The sequence below is a fragment of the Schistocerca piceifrons genome, unplaced genomic scaffold (assembly GCF_021461385.2).
Source record: "Schistocerca piceifrons isolate TAMUIC-IGC-003096 unplaced genomic scaffold, iqSchPice1.1 HiC_scaffold_1544, whole genome shotgun sequence".
Taxonomy (NCBI): domain Eukaryota; kingdom Metazoa; phylum Arthropoda; class Insecta; order Orthoptera; family Acrididae; genus Schistocerca; species Schistocerca piceifrons.
Window position 1 is genome coordinate 14,052,563 of NW_025727396.1, and position 14,180 is coordinate 14,066,742.

The following is a 14,180-nucleotide window of genomic DNA, read 5'->3' on the forward strand; positions in this document are numbered from 1 at the left end:
AGTCGGCATTGTGCCTTTTGTATATAATTCCGATTCAATTTCTGTGTGACATCGTCAATAAGTAGGTCAGAGGGATACAGTAAACCTGGTGTGAAGCATAGGAATCTGTTACTAGTGTCACAGGAATGGGTCAAAACATAGCCAGTAAGGAGAGTCAGTCTTCTTTACTTAAGTCGGCATTGTGCCTTTTGTTATTAATTACAATGCATTTTCTGTGTTTCATCGTCAATAAGAATGTCCAAGGGATACAGTAAACTTGAAGTGAAGCATCGGAATCTATAACTAGTGTCACAGGAATGGTTCAAAACATAGACAGTAGGAAGAGTCAGTCTTCTTGTACTTAAGTCGGCATTGTGCCTTTTGTATTTAATTCCGATTCAAATTCTGTGTTTCATCGTCAATAAGTAGGTCAGAGGGATACAGTAAAACTGAAGTGAAGCATCGGAATCTAAAACTAGTGTCACAGGAATTGCTCAAAACATAGACAGTAATAAGAATCAGTCTTCTTGTACTTAAGTCGGCATTGTGCCTTTTCTATTCAATTCCGATGCAATTTCTGTGTATCATCGTCAATACGAAAGTCCAAGGGATACAGTAAACCTGAAGTGAAGCATCGGAATTTTATAACTAGTGTTACAGGAATGGTTCAAAACATAGACAGTAGGAAGAGATAGTCTTCTTGTACTTAAGTCGGCATTGTGCCTTTTCTATGTAATTCCGATTCAATTTCTGTGTTTCATCGTCAATAAGTAGGTCAGAGGGATACAGTAAAACTGAAGTGATGCATCGGAATCTAAAACTAGTGTCACAGGAATTGTTCAAAACATAGACAGTAGGAAGAATTAGTCTTCTTGTACTTCAGTCGGCATTGTGCCTTTTCTATATAATTCCGAGGAAATTTCTGTATTTCATCGTCAATACGAAAGTCCAAGGGATACAGTAAACCTGAAGTGAAGCATCGGAATTTTATAACTAGTGTTACAGGAATGGTTCAAAACATAGACAGTAGGAAGAGTATGTCTTCTTGTACTTAAGTCGGCATTGTGCCATTTCTATTTAGTTCCGATGCGTTTCTGTGTTTCTTCGTCAATAAGAAGGTCCCAGGGATACAGTTAACCTGAAGTGAAGCATCTTAATCTATATCTAGTGTCACAGGAATGGTTCTAATCACAGTCAGTGAGAAGAGTTAGTCTTCTTGTACTTAATTCGGCATTGTGCCTTTTCTATTTAATTCCGATGCAATTTCTGTGTTTCATCGTCAATAAGAAGGTCCAAGGGATCCAGCAAACCTGAAGTGAAGCATCGGAATCTGTAACTAGTGTCACAGGAATGGTTCAAAACATAGCCAGTAAGAAGAGTCAGTCTTCTTGTACTTAAGTCGGCATTGTGCCTTATGTTATTAATTCCGATGCAATTTCTGTGTTTCATCGTCAGTAAGAATGTCCTACGGATACAGTAAACCTGAAGTGAAGCATCGGAATCTATAACTAGTGTCACAGGAATGGTTCAAAACATAGACAGTAGGAAGATTCAGTCTTCTTGTACTTAAGTCGGCATTGTGCCTTTTGTATTTAATTCTGTTTCAATTTCTGTGTTTCATCGTCAATAAGTAGGTCAGAGGGATACAGTAAACCTGAAGTGAAGCATCGGAATCTAAAACTAGTGTCACAGGAATGGTTCAAATTATAGACAGTAGGAAGAATCGGTCTTCTTGCACTTAAGACGGCATTGTTCCTTTTGTATTTAATTCCGATGCAATTTATGTGTTTCATCGTCAATAAGAAGGTCCAAGGGATTCAGTAAACCAGAAGTGAAGCATCTGAATCTATAACTAGTGTCACAGGAATGGTTCAAAACATACACAGTAGGAAGAGTCAGTCTTCTTGTACGTAAGTCGGCATTTTGCCTTTTGTATTTAATTCCGATGCAATTTCTGTGATTCATCGTCAATAAGAAGGTCAGAGGGATATAGTAAACCTGAAGTGTAGCATCGGATTCTAAAACTTGTGTCACTGGAATGGTTCAAAACATAGACAGAAGGAAGAGTCAGTCTTCTTGAATTTAAGTCGGCAATTTGCATTTTGTATTTAATTCCGATGCAATTTCTGTGTTTCATTGTCTATAAGAAGGTCCAAGGGATACAGTAAACCTGAAGTCAAGCATCGGAATCTATATCTAGTGTCACAGGAATGGTTCAAAACTTAGTCAGTGAGAAGAGTCAGTCTTCTTGTACTTAAGTCGCATTGTGCCTTTTCTATTTAATTTCGATGCAATTTCTGTGTTTCATCGTCAATACGAAGGTCCAAGGGATACAGTATACCCTGAGTGAAGCATCGGAATCTATAGCTAGTGTCACATTAATGGTTCAAATTGTAGACAGTAAGAAGAGTCAGTCTTCTTGTACTTAAGTCGGCATTGTGCCTTTCCTATTTAATTCCGATGCAATTTCTGTGTTTCATCGTCAATAAGAAGGTCCAAGTGATTCAGTAAACCTGAAGTGAAGCATCGGAATCTATAACTTGCGTCACTGGAATGGTTCAAAGCATAGACAGTAAGAAGAGTCAGTCTTCTTGTACTTAATGCAGCATTGTGCCTTTAGTATTTAATTCCGATGCAATTACTGTGTTTCATCGTCAATAAGAAGGTCCAAGAGATTCAGCAAACCTGAAGTGAAGCATCGGAGTCTATAACTAGTGTTACCGGAATGTTTCATAGCATAGCCAGTAAGAAGAGTCAGTCTTCTTGTACTTAAGTCGGCATTGTTCCTTTTGTGATTAATTCCAATGCAATTTCTGTGTTTCATCGTCAATAAGAATGTCCAAGGGATACAGTAAACCTGAAGTGAAGCATCGGAATCTATAACTAGTGTCACAGGAATGGTTCAAAACATAGACAGTAGGGAGAGTCAGTCTTCTTGTACTTAGGTCGGCATTGTGCCTTTTGTATATAATTCCGATTCAATTTCTGTGTGACATCGTCAATAAGTAGGTCAGAGGGATACAGTAAAACTGAAGTGAAGCATCGGAATCTAAAACTAGTGTCACAGGAATTGTTCAAAACATAGACAGTAGGAAGAATCAGTCTTCTTGTACTTAAGTCGGCATTGTGCCTTTTCTATTTAATTCCGATGCAATTTCGGTGTTTCATCGTCAATAAGAAGATCCACGGGATACAGTAAACCTGGTGTGAAGCATCGGAATCTGTTACTAGTGTCACAGGAATGGGTCAAAACATAGCCAGTAAGAAGAGTTAGTCTTCTTTACTTAAGTCGGCATTGTGCCTTTTGTTATTAATTACAATGCAATTTCTGTGTTTCATCGTCAATAAGAATGTCCAAGGGATACAGTAAACTTGAAGTGAAGCATCGGAATCTATAACTAGTGTCACAGGAATGGTTCAAAACATAGACAGTAGGAAGAGTCAGTCTTCTTGTACTTAAGTCGGCATTGTGCCTGTTGTATTTAATTCCGATTCAATTTCTGTGTTTCATCGTCAATAAGTAGGTCAGAGGGATACAGTAAAACTGAAGTGAAGCATCGGAATCTAAAACTAGTGTCACAGGAATTGTTCAAAACATAGACAGTAATAAGAATCAGTCTTTTTGTACTTTAGTCGGCATTGTGCCTTTTCTATTTAATTCCGATGCAATTTCTGTGTATCATCGTCAATACGAAAGTCCAAGGGATACAGTAAACCTGAAGTGAAGCATCGGAATTTTATAACTAGTGTCACAGGAATGGTTCAAAACATAGACAGTAGGAAGAGATAGTCTTCTTGTACTTAAGTCGGCATTGTGCCTTTTCTATTTAATTCCGATTCAATTTCTGTGTTTCATCGTCAATAAGTAGGTCAGAGGGATACAGTAAAACTGAAGTGATGCATCGGAATCTAAAAGTAGTGTCACAGGAATTGTTCAAAACATAGACAGTAGGAAGAATCAGTCTTCTTGTACTTGAGTCGGCATTGTGCCTTTTCTATATAATTCATATGCAATTTCTGTATTTCATCGTCAATACGAAAGTCCGAGTGATACAGTAAACCTGAAGTGAAGCATCGGAATCTATAACTAGTGTCACAGGAATTGTTCAAAACATAGACAGTAGGAAGAGTAAGTCTTCTTGTACTTAAGTCGGCATTGTGAATTTTCTATTTAGTTCCGAAGCGTTTCTGTGTTTCTTCGTCAATAAGAAGGTCCCAGGGATACAGTAAACCTGAAGTGAAGCATCTTAATCTATAACTAGTGTCACAGGAATGGTTCAAAACATAGTCAGTGAGAAGAGTCAGTCTTCTTGTACTTAAGTCGGCATTGTGCCTTTTCTATTTAATTCCGATGCAATTTCTGTGTTTCATCGTCAATACGAAAGTCCAAGGGATACAGTAAACCTGGAGTGAAGCATCGGAATCTATAACTAGTGTCACAGGAATGGTTCAAATCGTAGGCAGTAAGAAGAGTCAGTCTTCTTGTACTTAAGTCGGCATTGTGCCTTTTCTACTTAATTCCGATGCAATTTCGGTGTTTCATCGTCAATAAGAAGGTCCAGGGGATACAGTAAACCTGGTGTGAAGCATCGGAATCTATTAATAGTGTCACAGGAATGGTTCAACTCATAGACAGTAAGAACAGTCAGTCTTCTTGTACTTAAGTCGGCATTTTGCCTTTTGTATTTAATTCCGATGCAATTTCTGTGTTTCATCGTCAATAAGAAGGTCCAAGGGATTCAGTAAACCTGAAGTGAAGCATCGGAATCTATAACTAGTGTCTCAATAATAGTTCAAAACATAGAGAGTAGGAAGAGTCAGTCTTCTTGTACTTATGTCAGCATTGTGCCTTTTGTTATTAACTCCGATGCAATTTCTGTGTTTCATCGTCAGTAAGAATGTCCAAGGGACTCAGTAAAGCAGAAGTGAAGCATCTGAATCTATAACTAGTGTCACAGGAATGGTTCAAAACATACACAGTAGGAAGAGTCAGTCTTCTTGTACCTAAGTCGGCATTTTGCCTTTCGTATTTAATTCCGATGCAATTTCTGTGATTCATCGTCAATAAGAAGGTCAGAGGGATACAGTAAACCTGAAGTGAAGCATCGGAATCTAAAACCAGTGTCACAGGAATGCTTCAAAACATAGACAGAAGGAAGAGTCAGTCTTCTTGAATTTAAGTCGGCATTTTGCATTTTGTATTTAATTCCGAGGCAATTTCTGTGTTTCATCGTCTATAAGAAGGTCCAAGGGATACAGTAAACCTGAAGTGAAGCATCGGAATCTATGACTAGTGTCACAGGAATGGTTCAAAACATAGACAGTAAGAAGAGCCAGTCTTCTTGTACTTAAGTCGGCAATGTGCCTTTTCTATTTAATTCCGATGCAATTTCTGTGTTTCATCGTCAATAAGAAGGTCAGAGGGATACAGTAAACATGAAGTGAAGCATCGGAATCCATAACTAGTGTCACAGGAATGGTCAAAACATAGTCAGTAAGAAGGGTCAGTCTTCTTGTCCTTAAGTCGGCATTGTGTCTTTTGTATTTAATTCCGATGCAATTTCTGTGTTTCATCGTCAATAAGAAGGTCCATTGGATACAGTAAACCTGAAGTGAAGCATCGGAATCTATAACTAGTGTCACAGGAATGGTTCAAAACATAGTCAGTAACAAGAGTCAGTCTTCTTGTACTGAAGTCGGCATTGTGCCTTTTCTATTTAATTCCGATGCAATTTCGGTGTTTCATCGTCAATAGGAAGGTCCACGGGATACAGTAAACCTGGTGTGAAGCATCAGAATCTATTACTAGTGTCACAGGAATGGTTCAAAACATAGACAGTAAGAAGAGTCAGTCTTCTTGTACTTAAGTCGGCATTGTGCCTTTTGTATTTAATTCCGATGCAATTTCTGTGTTTCATCGTCAATAAGAAGGTCCAAGGGATTTAGTAAACCTGAAGTGAAGCATCCTAATCTATAACTAGTGTCACAGGAATAGTTCAAAACATAGGCAGTAGGAAGAGTCAGTCTTCTTGTACTTATTTCAGCATTGTGCCTTTTGTATTTAATTCCGATGCAATTTCTGTGTTTCTTCGTCAATACGAAGGTCCCAGGGATACAGTAATCCTGAAGTGAAGCATCGGAATCTATGACTAGTGTCACAGGAATGGTTCAAAACTTAGTCAGTGAGGGAGTCAGTCTTCTTGTACTTAAGTCGGCATTGAGCCTTTTCTATTTAATTCCGATGCAATTTCTGTGTTTCATCGTCAATACGAAGGTCCAAGGGATACAGTATACCTGGAGTGAAGCATCGGAATCTATAACTAGTGTCACAGGAATGGTTCAAAACGTAGACAGTAAGAAGAGTCAGTCTTCTTGTACTTAGGACGGCATTGTGCCTTTTGTTCTTAATTCCAATGTAATTTCTGTGTTTCATCGTCAATAAGAATGTCCAAGGGATACAGTAAACCTGAAGTGAAGCATCGGAATCTATAACTAGTGTCACAGGAATGGTTCAAAACGTAGACAGTAAGAAGAGTCAGTCTTCTTGTACTTGAGTCGGCATTGTGCCTTTTCTATTTAATTCCGTAGCAATTTCTGTGTTTCATCGTCAATAAGAAGGTCCAAGTGATACAGTAAACCTGAAGTGAAGCATCGGAATCTATAACTTGCGTCGCCGGAATGGTTCAAAACATAAACAGTAAGAAGAGTCAGTCTTCCTGTACTTAATTCGGCATTGTGCCTTTTGTATTTAATTACGATGCAATTTCTGTGTTTCATCGTCAATAAGAAGGTCCAAGGGATTCAGCAAACCTGAAGTGAAGCATCGGAGTCTATAACTAGTGTCACAGGAATGGTTCAAAACATAGCCAGTAAGAAGAGTCAGTCTTCTTGTACTTAACTCGGCATTGTGCCTTTTGTTATTAATTCCGATGCCATTTCTGTGTTTCATCGTCAATAAGAATGTCAAAGGGATACAGTAATCCTGAAGTGAAGCGTCGGAATCTATAACTAGTGTCACAGAAATGGTTCAAATCATAGACAGTAGGAAGACTCAGTCTTCTTGTACTTAAGTCGGCATTGTGCCTTTTGTATTTAATTCCGATTCAATTTCTGTGTTTCATCGTCAATACGAAAGTCCAAGGGATTCAGTAAACCTGAAGTGAAGCATCGGAATTTAATAAGTAGTGTCACAGGAATGGTTCAAAACATAGACAGTAGAAAGAGAAAGTCTTCTTGTACTTAAGTCGGCATTGTGCCTTTTGTATTTAATTCCGATTCAATTTCTTTGTTTCATCGTCAATAAGAAGGTCCAAGGGATACAGTAAACCTGGAGTGAAGCATCGGAATCTATAACTAGTGTCACAGGAATGGTTCAAATCGTAGGCAGTAAGAAGAGTCAGTCTTCTTGTACTTAAGTCGGCATTGTGCCTTTTCTACTTAATTCCGATGCAATTTCGGTGTTTCATCGTCAATAAGAAGGTCCAGGGGATACAGTAAACCTGGTGTGAAGCATCGGAATCTATAACTAGTGTCACAGGAATGGTTCAAAACATAGACAGTAAGATGAGCTAGTCTTCTTGTACTTAAGTTGGCAATGTGCTTTTTCTATTTAATTCCGATGCAATTTCTGTGTTTCATCGTCAATAACAAGGTCGGAGGGATACAGTAAACCTGAAGTGAAGCATCGGAATCTAAAACTAGTGTCACAGGAATGCTTCAAACATAGACAGAAGGAAGAGTCAGTCTTCTTGTACTTAAGTCGGCATCGTGCCTTTTCTATTTAATTCCGATGCAATTTCGGTGTTTCATCGTCAATAAGAAGGTCCACGGGATACAGTAAACCTGGTGTGAAGCATCTGATTCTATTACTAGCGTCACAGGAATGGTTCAAAACATAGACAGTAAGAAGAGTCAGTCTTCTTGTACTTAAGTCGGCATTGTGCCTTTTGTATTTAATTCCGATGCAATTTCTGTGTTTCATCGTCAATAAGAAGGTCCAAGGGATTCAGTAAACCTGAAGTGAAGCATCCTAATCTATAACTAGTGTCACAGGAATAGTTCAAATCATAGGCAGTAGGAAGAGTCAGTATTCTTGTACTTATGTCAGCATTGTGCCTTTTGTATTTAATTCCGATTCAATTTCTTTGTTTCATCGTCAATAAGAAGGTCCAAGGGATACAGTAAACCTGGAGTGAAGCATCGGAATCTATAACTAGTGTCACAGGAATGGTTCAAATCGTAGGCAGTAAGAAGAGTCAGTCTTCTTGTACTTAAGTCGGCATTGTGCCTTTTCTACTTAATTCCGATGCAATTTCGGTGTTTCATCGTCAATAAGAAGGTCCAGGGCATACAGTAAACCTGGTGTGAAGCATCGGAATCTATAACTAGTGTCACAGGAATGGTTCAAAACATAGGCAGTAAGATGAGCTAGTCTTCTTGTACTTAAGTCGGCATTGTGCTTTTTCTATTTAATTCCGATGCAATTTCGGTGTTTCATCGTCAATAGGAAGGTCCACGGGATACAGTAAACCTGGTGTGAAGCATCAGAATCTATTACTATTGTCACAGGAATGGTTCAAAACATAGACAGTAAGAAGAGTCAGTCTTCTTGTACTTAAGTCGGCATTGTGCCTTTTGTATTTAATTCCGATGCAATTTCTGTGTTTCATCGTCAATAAGAAGGTCCAAGGGATTTAGTAAACCTGAAGTGAAGCATCCTAATCTATAACTAGTGTCACAGGAATAGTTCAAAACATAGGCAGTAGGAAGAGTCAGTCTTCTTGTACTTATTTCAGCATTGTGCCTTTTGTATTTAATTCCGATGCAATTTCTGTGTTTCTTCGTCAATACGAAGGTCCCAGGGATACAGTAATCCTGAAGTGAAGCATCGGAATCTATAACTAGTGTCACAGGAATGGTTCAAAACTTAGTCAGTGAGAGAGTCAGTCTTCTTGTACTTAAGTCGGCAATGTGCCTTTTCTATTTAATTCCGATGCAATTTCTGTGTTTCATCGTCAATAAGAAGGTCAGAGGGATACAGTAAACATGAAGTGAAGCATCGGAATCCATAACTAGTGTCACAGGAATGGTCAAAACATAGTCAGTAAGAAGGGTCAGTCTTCTTGTCCTTAAGTCGGCATTGTGTCTTTTGTATTTAATTCCGATGCAATTTCTGTGTTTCATCGTCAATAAGAAGGTCCATTGGATACAGTAAACCTGAAGTGAAGCATCGGAATCTATAACTAGTGTCACAGGAATGGTTCAAAACATAGTCAGTAACAAGAGTCAGTCTTCTTGTACTGAAGTCGGCATTGTGCCTTTTCTATTTAATTCCGATGCAATTTCGGTGTTTCATCGTCAATAGGAAGGTCCACGGGATACAGTAAACCTGGTGTGAAGCATCAGAATCTATTACTAGTGTCACAGGAATGGTTCAAAACATAGACAGTAAGAAGAGTCAGTCTTCTTGTACTTAAGTCGGCATTGTGCCTTTTGTATTTAATTCCGATGCAATTTCTGTGTTTCATCGTCAATAAGAAGGTCCAAGGGATTTAGTAAACCTGAAGTGAAGCATCCTAATCTATAACTAGTGTCACAGGAATAGTTCAAAACATAGGCAGTAGGAAGAGTCAGTCTTCTTGTACTTATTTCAGCATTGTGCCTTTTGTATTTAATTCCGATGCAATTTCTGTGTTTCTTCGTCAATACGAAGGTCCCAGGGATACAGTAATCCTGAAGTGAAGCATCGGAATCTATAACTAGTGTCACAGGAATGGTTCAAAACTTAGTCAGTGAGAGAGTCAGTCTTCTTGTACTTAAGTCGGCATTGAGCCTTTTCTATTTAATTCCGATGCAATTTCTGTGTTTCATCGTCAATACGAAGGTCCAAGGGATACAGTATACCTGGAGTGAAGCATCGGAATCTATAACTAGTGTCACAGGAATGGTTCAAAACGTAGACAGTAAGAAGAGTCAGTCTTCTTGTACTTAGGACGGCATTGTGCCTTTTGTTCTTAATTCCAATGTAATTTCTGTGTTTCATCGTCAATAAGAATGTCCAAGGGATACAGTAAACCTGAAGTGAAGCATCGGAATCTATAACTAGTGTCACAGGAATGGTTCAAAACGTAGACAGTAAGAAGAGTCAGTCTTCTTGTACTTGAGTCGGCATTGTGCCTTTTCTATTTAATTCCGTAGCAATTTCTGTGTTTCATCGTCAATAAGAAGGTCCAAGTGATACAGTAAACCTGAAGTGAAGCATCGGAATCTATAACTTGCGTCGCCGGAATGGTTCAAAACATAAACAGTAAGAAGAGTCAGTCTTCCTGTACTTAATTCGGCATTGTGCCTTTTGTATTTAATTACGATGCAATTTCTGTGTTTCATCGTCAATAAGAAGGTCCAAGGGATTCAGCAAACCTGAAGTGAAGCATCGGAGTCTATAACTAGTGTCACAGGAATGGTTCAAAACATAGCCAGTAAGAAGAGTCAGTCTTCTTGTACTTAACTCGGCATTGTGCCTTTTGTTATTAATTCCGATGCAATTTCTGTGTTTCATCGTCAATAAGAATGTCAAAGGGATACAGTAATCCTGAAGTGAAGCATCGGAATCTATAACTAGTGTCACAGAAATGGTTCAAATCATAGACAGTAGGAAGACTCAGTCTTCTTGTACTTAAGTCGGCATTGTGCCTTTTGTATTTAATTCCGATTCAATTTCTGTGTTTCATCGTCAATACGAAAGTCCAAGGGATTCAGTAAACCTGAAGTGAAGCATCGGAATTTAATAAGTAGTGTCACAGGAATGGTTCAAAACATAGACAGTAGAAAGAGAAAGTCTTCTTGTACTTAAGTCGGCATTGTGCCTTTTGTATTTAATTCCGATTCAATTTCTTTGTTTCATCGTCAATAAGAAGGTCCAAGGGATACAGTAAACCTGGAGTGAAGCATCGGAATCTATAACTAGTGTCACAGGAATGGTTCAAATCGTAGGCAGTAAGAAGAGTCAGTCTTCTTGTACTTAAGTCGGCATTGTGCCTTTTCTACTTAATTCCGATGCAATTTCGGTGTTTCATCGTCAATAAGAAGGTCCAGGGGATACAGTAAACCTGGTGTGAAGCATCGGAATCTATAACTAGTGTCACAGGAATGGTTCAAAACATAGACAGTAAGATGAGCTAGTCTTCTTGTACTTAAGTTGGCAATGTGCTTTTTCTATTTAATTCCGATGCAATTTCTGTGTTTCATCGTCAATAACAAGGTCGGAGGGATACAGTAAACCTGAAGTGAAGCATCGGAATCTAAAACTAGTGTCACAGGAATGCTTCAAACATAGACAGAAGGAAGAGTCAGTCTTCTTGTACTTAAGTCGGCATCGTGCCTTTTCTATTTAATTCCGATGCAATTTCGGTGTTTCATCGTCAATAAGAAGGTCCACGGGATACAGTAAACCTGGTGTGAAGCATCTGATTCTATTACTAGCGTCACAGGAATGGTTCAAAACATAGACAGTAAGAAGAGTCAGTCTTCTTGTACTTAAGTCGGCATTGTGCCTTTTGTATTTAATTCCGATGCAATTTCTGTGTTTCATCGTCAATAAGAAGGTCCAAGGGATTCAGTAAACCTGAAGTGAAGCATCCTAATCTATAACTAGTGTCACAGGAATAGTTCAAATCATAGGCAGTAGGAAGAGTCAGTATTCTTGTACTTATGTCAGCATTGTGCCTTTTGTATTTAATTCCGATTCAATTTCTTTGTTTCATCGTCAATAAGAAGGTCCAAGGGATACAGTAAACCTGGAGTGAAGCATCGGAATCTATAACTAGTGTCACAGGAATGGTTCAAATCGTAGGCAGTAAGAAGAGTCAGTCTTCTTGTACTTAAGTCGGCATTGTGCCTTTTCTACTTAATTCCGATGCAATTTCGGTGTTTCATCGTCAATAAGAAGGTCCAGGGCATACAGTAAACCTGGTGTGAAGCATCGGAATCTATAACTAGTGTCACAGGAATGGTTCAAAACATAGGCAGTAAGATGAGCTAGTCTTCTTGTACTTAAGTCGGCATTGTGCTTTTTCTATTTAATTCCGATGCAATTTCGGTGTTTCATCGTCAATAGGAAGGTCCACGGGATACAGTAAACCTGGTGTGAAGCATCAGAATCTATTACTATTGTCACAGGAATGGTTCAAAACATAGACAGTAAGAAGAGTCAGTCTTCTTGTACTTAAGTCGGCATTGTGCCTTTTGTATTTAATTCCGATGCAATTTCTGTGTTTCATCGTCAATAAGAAGGTCCAAGGGATTTAGTAAACCTGAAGTGAAGCATCCTAATCTATAACTAGTGTCACAGGAATAGTTCAAAACATAGGCAGTAGGAAGAGTCAGTCTTCTTGTACTTATTTCAGCATTGTGCCTTTTGTATTTAATTCCGATGCAATTTCTGTGTTTCTTCGTCAATACGAAGGTCCCAGGGATACAGTAATCCTGAAGTGAAGCATCGGAATCTATAACTAGTGTCACAGGAATGGTTCAAAACTTAGTCAGTGAGAGAGTCAGTCTTCTTGTACTTAAGTCGGCATTGAGCCTTTTCTATTTAATTCCGATGCAATTTCTGTGTTTCTTCGTCAATACGAAGGTCCAAGGGATACAGTATACCTGGAGTGAAGCATCGGAATCTATAACTAGTGTCACAGGAATGGTTCAAAACGTAGACAGTAAGAAGAGTCAGTCTTCTTGTACTTAGGACGGCATTGTGCCTTTTGTTCTTAATTCCAATGTAATTTCTGTGTTTCATCGTCAATAAGAATGTCCAAGGGATACAGTAAACCTGAAGTGAAGCATCGGAATCTATAACTAGTGTCACAGGAATGGTTCATAACATAGACAGTAGGAAGAGTCAGTCGTCTTGTACTTACGTCGGCATTGTGCCTTTTGTTTTTAATTCCGATTCAATTTCTGTGTGACATCGTCAATAAGTAGGTCAGAGGGATACAGTAAAACTGAAGTGAAGCATCGGAAACTAAAACTAGTGGCACAGGAATTGTTCAAAGTATCGACAGTAATAAGAATCAGTCTTCTTGTACTTAAGCCGGCATTGTGTCTTTTCTATTTAATTCCGAGGCAATTTCTTTGTTTCATCGTCAATAAGAAGGTCCACAGGATACATTAAACCTGGTGTGAAGCATCGGAATCTATTACTCGTGTTACAGGAATGGTTCAAAACATAGACAGTAAGAAGAGTCACTCTTCTTGTACTTAAGTCGGCATTGTGCCTTTTGTATTTAATTCCGATGCAATTTCTGTGTTTCATCGTCAATAAGAAGGTCCTAGGGATTCAGTAAACCTGAAGTGAAGCATCGGAATCTATAACTAGTGTCACAGGAAGAGATCAAAACATAGACAGTAGGAAGAGTCAGTCTTCTTGTACTAATGTCAGCATTGTGCATTTTGTATTTAATTCCGATGCAATTTCTGTGTTTCATCGTCAATAAGAAGGTCCCAGGGATACAGTAAACCTGAAGTGAAGCATCGGAATCTATAAGTAGTGTCACAGGAATGGTTCAAAACTTAGTCAGGGAGAAGAGTCAGTCTTCTTGTACTTAAGTTGGCATTGTGAATTTTCTATTTAATTCCGATACAATTTCTGTGTTTCATCGTCAATACGAAGGTCCAAGGGATACAGTAAACCTGGAGTGAAGCATCAGAATCTATAACTTGCGTCGCCGGAATGGTTCAAAACATACACAGTAAGAAGAGTCAGTCTTCCTGTACTTAATTGGGCATTGTGCCTTTTGTATTTAATTACGATGCAATTTCTGTGTTTCATCGTCAATAAGAAGGTCCAAGGGATTCAGCAAACCTGAAGTGAAGCATCGGAGTCTATAACTAGTGTCACAGGAATGGTTCAAAACATAGCCAGTAAGAAGAGTCAGTCTTCTTGTACTTAACTCGGCATTGTGCCTTTTGTTATTAATTCCGATGCAATTTCTGTGTTTCATCGTCAATAAGAATGTCAAAGGGATACAGTAATCCTGAAGTGATGCATCGGAATCTATAACTAGTGTCACAGAAATGGTTCAAATCATAGACAGTAGGAAGACTCAGTCTTCTTCTACTTAAGTCGGCATTGTGCCTTTTGTATTTAATTCCGATTCAATTTCTGTGTTTCATCGTCAATACGAAAGTCCAAGGGATTCAGTAAA